Source organism: Bactrocera dorsalis, chromosome 1 (genome assembly GCF_023373825.1).
Source record: "Bactrocera dorsalis isolate Fly_Bdor chromosome 1, ASM2337382v1, whole genome shotgun sequence".
Taxonomy (NCBI): Eukaryota; Metazoa; Arthropoda; class Insecta; order Diptera; family Tephritidae; genus Bactrocera; species Bactrocera dorsalis.
Window position 1 is genome coordinate 41,243,955 of NC_064303.1, and position 6,000 is coordinate 41,249,954.

A 6,000-nucleotide genomic window follows, 5' to 3' on the forward strand; every position below is an offset into this window, starting at 1 on the left:
GTTCTGATTGTTATATTATTTTTAAGTGGAATTTTTCGAAATTCGTTCAATTCAGAATCCACTAAACTTATATTCGCTCCCGTATCTATTAGCGCAATGTATTTTTAATTTTTTATTGTTATTACTATTCGTGGTAAGCTCTCCGAGGCTTCCTTGTAAAAAAAATTGATTCATTAATTTCCCTATAATCTTCAAGTTCTCTATTCGGGATCTCTCTTGATATGAATTATTAGCTTCTCTATAACCTTCAAGTTCTCTATAGCTTTGCCTAGGCGTTTGCAAGCGATTTTGGCTGCTCCTGCTGCTAGGGTGTCCTGCCATTTGAGATCTCTCTTGATCGAATTCTATATTATCTACTTCCATAGGTTCTCCTCTATCTAGCCTTAATTGATTTGAGTTTATATTTCTCCTCTCTCTACCTGAATTATTATCTTTATATGTTGGGAATCTTTGCCCATATTGGTGAGAATTATTATCTCGATTACCTCTCTGCTGGAAATTTTGCCTAAATTGATTAGAATTGTTATCAACGTTTCCTTTATTTTGTGAAAAAATTTGAACATTTTGTCTAACTTGACCTGGTCTATCAACTTTGCCTATATATTTGTCATTACTATTGTTATAGTATTTATTATTGTTGTTGTATTGTCCGTACTGTCCATATGCTAGTTTGTTTTTTTTTTTTAAATGGCCTAATACATGTATCCTCGTATCTTCTCTTTGTCATTATCTCTATAATATTATAAAGGTCATGTTCTTCGTAAATTTTGTCTAATAATGTCCCCTGTGTCATTTCTTTAATTGTGTTTACTAAAAGACTGTCCACGTTGCTCATGTCTATCCCTACATCGTCCTTATAATATATTCTAAGTTCATCAGCTTTATATTTAATATTTTGTACAAGTATTGCTAACTCACTCACCGTGTTTGCCTTTATACTGCATATTCTTCTGTAGACTTCGTGGGGTTCCAGATCTGGTTTGTATCTTAATTTCAACGCCTTTTTGATGTCCGTCCAGTTGTCCGGGTGTGGAAGATTTATTATTACGTCTTTTGCCTCCCCTTGTATCGTTCTATAATATATTGCCCTAGTGGCTTCCTTTTTGACCTCCTCATCTCTTATATTTGACAGCATATATTCAATGCTGCTCATAAAGGAATTTATCGTTATTTCACCTTTTCCCGTGAATGTGGGTATATGCTGAATATTTTTTATGACTCGTTGTAGTTCATTTTCCTTGGTTGTTTGACTATGTTGGAGTTCGACATACGCTTGTCGAAGTTGCTCCAACTGTTGCTCTCTTCTACTCAGTTGTTCGATGAGCTCTACGTTAGGTATCTGAATCTGCTCCTGTTCCATTATTCTGTTGTTATCGAATATTTTTTGCCGCCTCGATGATGATGACTCCACGCTTTGTTTTTTTTTTCTTCTTGTTCACTGCAAAGCTTGTTTTTTTCCGGTTATTCTCGGTGGGTTAACGCCTATATATGGTCGTTTCCACTGCGAAAATCAAAAGGTTTTCTTTTCGGTTATCTTCGGTGGGTTAACGCCTTTAATTAAGGTCGTTTTCACTGTGAAAAACAAAAGGTTTTCTTTTTTTTCGGTGGGTTAACGCCTTTTATTTAAGGTCGTTTTCACTGCGAAAAATTATTTTATTTTATTTTTGTTATTTCCTGGAGGGTCTGGTCAACTTCCTGAGTTGGCTACAGATTCGCAGGATTTGTTTGGGTGTTATAGTTACGTTTTTCACTATCCTTGTAATTTTTTTCCAAGGATTACCGACTGCGCCAATTATGTGTTGAGTCGCGGTGAACGGGTTTTTAAAAAAGTCAAAAAAATCAAATTGTATTGCAACGAGGTGACGTTGATGGCGATCAAGAACAGACTGCTTTATTTAATAAAATTGACTTAAAATGAAGCTTATTCTAATTACAAATTGCTTATTAATAATATTAACTTACTTTTAACATATTATTTCTGAATAAGCATACTTTTATTAATTTTGATAATTCTTAGGAATTTCACTTGTTAAATTATATTTTGATGACTTTATTTGTTTAAGCAAGTTGCAAATGCGGTGAGTACAATCGACACTCACCACCTATTCGTCGATTTCAAAGCTGCTTTCGACAGCACGAAAAGGAGCTGCCTTTATGCCGCGATGTCTGAATTTGGTATCCCCGCAAAACTAATACGGCTGTGTAAACTGACGTTGAGCAACACGAAAAGCTCCGTCAGGATCGGGAAGGACCTCTCCGAGCCGTTCGATACCAAACGAGGTTTCAGACAAGGCGACTCCCTATCGTGCGACTTTTTTAATCTGCTGCTGGAGAAAATTATTAGAGCTGCAGAACTGAATCGAGCAGGTACAATCTTTTATAAGAGTTTACAGCTGCTGGCGTATGCCGATGATATTGATATCATCGGTCTCAACACCCGCGCCGTTAGTTCTGCTTTCTCCAGACTGAACAAGGAAGCAACGCAAATGGGTCTGGCAGTGAACGAGGGCAAGACGAAATATCTCCTGTCATCAAACAAACAGTCGTCGCACTCGCGACTTGGCACTCACGTCACTGTTGACAGTCATAACTTTGAAGTTGTAGATAATTTCGTCTATTTAGGAACCAGCATTAACACCACCAACAATGTCAGCCTAGAAATCCAACGCAGGATTACTCTTGCCAACAGGTGCTACTTCGGACTGAGTAGGCAATTGAAAAGTAAAGTCCTCTCTCGACGAACAAAAACCAAACTCTATAAGTCGCTCATAATTCCCGTCCTGCTATATGAGTCGACGTTGCGAGTTTTCGAGAGAAAAGTTCTGCGAAAGATTTATGGTCCTTTGCGCGTTGGCCACGGCGAATACCGCATCCGATGGAACGATGAGTTGTACGAGATATACGACGACATCGACATAGTTCAGCGAATTAAAAGACAGCGGCTACGCTGGCTAGGTCATGTTGTCCGGATGGATGAAAACACTCCAGCTCTGAAAGTATTCGACGCAGTACCCGCCGCGGGAAGCAGAGGAAGAGGAAGACCTCCACTCCGGTGGAAGGACCAAGTGGAGAAGGACCTGGCCTCGCTTGGAATATCCAATTGGCGCCACGTAGCGAAGAGAAGAAACGATTGGCGCGCTGTTGTTGACTCAACTATAATCGCGTAAGCGGTGTCTACGCCAGTGAAGAAGAAGAAGTTGCAAAAGCCGGAAATGGTGTTATGTTGCAATTTGCTTTAACAGTTCATCGTATTTGTGAGGTGTAGTCGTACATGTAACTCACGCGGCTATCATCGACCGTTGTCGATAAGCTCCTCTTCTTAATCAAAAACAAACATGTAAATAATATGTAAATATATATAGTAGAGTTCGGGATAGTAAGTAAGGATAGTAAAATAAGCAATAGTATAGTAGGGATAGCACAATATCCTAAAGAACTATTATTTTCTTTGGACCATGTATGTATGTATATATTGAAACATTGATATTAAATTTGTTTTTGTTTTTTTGTTTTTATTTACAAACTAAGGATAGGACAATATACCAAAGAAGTGGAACATGAATATCATAAACAATTTTATTTTAATTTTTTTTCGTTTTCTTTTTTATTTAATAAGTGATTAATAAAATCGATATTTTTTGTTGAAAATTTGACTTTTAATTTTTAAACATCACAAGTTCAAATAAACTAAAATAACTGCTAATTTTTTTATTTAAAATGTCGATGTTTCATCGATGTTTTCGCCAAAAAACATCGAAAACATCGATGCCCGTGAACATCGATGTTTCTCCACCTCTAATGATGACCTCAAGAAGGCACTTGATGAAAAGTGGAGTAAAATTCGATACGTCGATACATGTAAAAAGTTAGTCAACTCAATGTTGAAAAGTATTAATATTGATATACGTTCTTTCTACTTGATGAAAACGAGTTTATGAACGAAACGACAACAACTTGGAAACGAAAATAAGGTGGCATAATTTATTTTGAATAAAACCATTCATAAATATACTTACATATCGTCACCTGAAATGCAAAATAACATATCATCAAAAAATTCGAAATTGAGTGTCTTATTGATTACGCTTCACTACTTCAAATAACATACATATAATATTACATATGTATGTATGTTCAACATTTTCAGTTCTGCGCTCAGAGATAAACCAATTTTAACCAATATTAATTTTTTTTCACTCATGTTCCATTTTATTTACTTAGTGTTTCATTCATGTCACTGTAAATTTCCGAAAATGCTGTTACGTTATTTTGCATTTTAGGTGACGATATGTATATCAGCCCCAGGAATAAACCCGGCTTCAGGTGTAAAAAGGTATAATATTTTATAAATTTTAAGGGGCTTGTTCGGAAAGTTTCAATCTTCAAATATTTCAAAAAATAATTTTTTATGATCTTGTTAAGCTTCTCCTTTGATGTTGTTTTTATCTCCTCAAACATAGCGTAGCGTCGTCCTTTCGTGGATCTATTCAGTTTTGTGAATAAAAAAACTCATACGGGGCAGGTCTGGGGAATACGGTGGCTGCGTCTCCCTTAACGTGATGTTTCTGACCAAATATTAGCGCACAAGCAACGATGCGTTATCATGGTGCAAAAGCCCATGTTCTTCTACAAATCCGGACGTTTATGCAGGATTGCTTCGCGTAATTACGCATAATTTGCAGGTAACATAATATTTATTGACCGTACGAACCTTTGGTAAGATCAACAATGCACGACGACCATGGAATTGAAAAAAAAAAATTTGCAAAATGTTCACATTCGCTAAAAATTCCGGCACGCTCTTCGTTGTTCACATCTTCTCGACCCTCTGAGAATATTTTGTACCATCTAAAACCGTCTTTTTGTCTTTGGTAGCTTCACTTTATTCACATAATTTTTTTTTTGGAATAAACCAAAAACTAAGACGAACCAATACGCGTCCAAGCAAGCTAGCTGTCAAAAATTAACTAAACATTAGAAATTACCAACCTTGTTAGCAAGTAAGAAAATGAGTACCAAGCAAACCTCATATTATATTCATATTTTTATACTCTTGCAACCTGTTGCTACAGAGTATAATAGTTTTGTTCACCTAACGGTTGTTTATATCACCTAAAACTAAGCGAGATAGATATAGGATTATATATATATATTGTTACAAAAATTGTAGGTATATGGAATAGCATTTGTCTAAACAATAGACGTCTGGCGCCGCACTGTCTGCTTGTCGAAACAATAGACATCTGGCGCCACAGCCGTCTGCTTGAACAATTGCAGAGTCTGGCGCCGCGGCTGTCTGCTTGTCTGCTTGCGTCTGGCGCCGTATAGCCGTATGTTCTGGTAATTTCCAGACGCGATATTCTAGAAGGACACGTCGGCATCAGCGAGAAGTGCGTGGCTATATAAGCCGTGGCAGCGCCAACGTAATCAATCAGTGCTAAGAATATACTGCCATAGTGTAGACGAGTTGTGAAATAAAGAGTTGTTGAATTAAATGAAACAGTGTTGATTTTATTTGTCAATCCAGAGATACGAACCTAACAAAGTAAACTAGCAAGCAGTAAATTCGTAACAATTGGTGTCAGAAGTGGGATTGTCAAATAATCCAAATTCAAGATGGTTAAATTCGGAGAATTGAGAATTCAGCAATTAAAAAAGGAACTGGAGGAGCGTAATTTGCCGATAAGCGGGCAAAAGGCGGATCTGCAGGCACGATTACGTGAAGCAATGGAAGCGGATGGAATTAATGTGGACGAGTTCGAATTTGTTGGGCCAGAAACTTCTACAAAGGTAGAAGAAAAAGTAGAAGAACAACGAACATCATCGAGTGTGGACATGAACATGCTGTTAGTGGCTATACAGAAAATAGCTGAAAATACAGAAAATGCAGTGCAAACAGGAAATCGTCTGGCACAGCAAATAGCTGAAAATGCAGAAAAGGCAGTGCAAACAGAAAATCGTCTGGCACAGCAAATAGCCGAGAATGTAGTGCAAACAGAA

The 6,000-nt window shown here is 37.1% G+C and overlaps 1 protein-coding gene across 1 annotated transcript in view; it reads right to left on the minus strand.

The window, feature by feature from the left end:
- LOC125775372 (uncharacterized) overlaps positions 1-5,621 on the minus strand; it is a 211,079-nt gene extending 205,458 nt beyond the window's left edge. Inside the window, exon 1 of the mRNA XM_049445902.1 lies at positions 5,538-5,621. The gene's annotated coding sequence lies outside the window, so the exon portion shown is untranslated. The remainder of the gene's footprint in view (positions 1-5,537) is intronic.
- Positions 5,622-6,000: the final 379 nt, after the last annotated feature.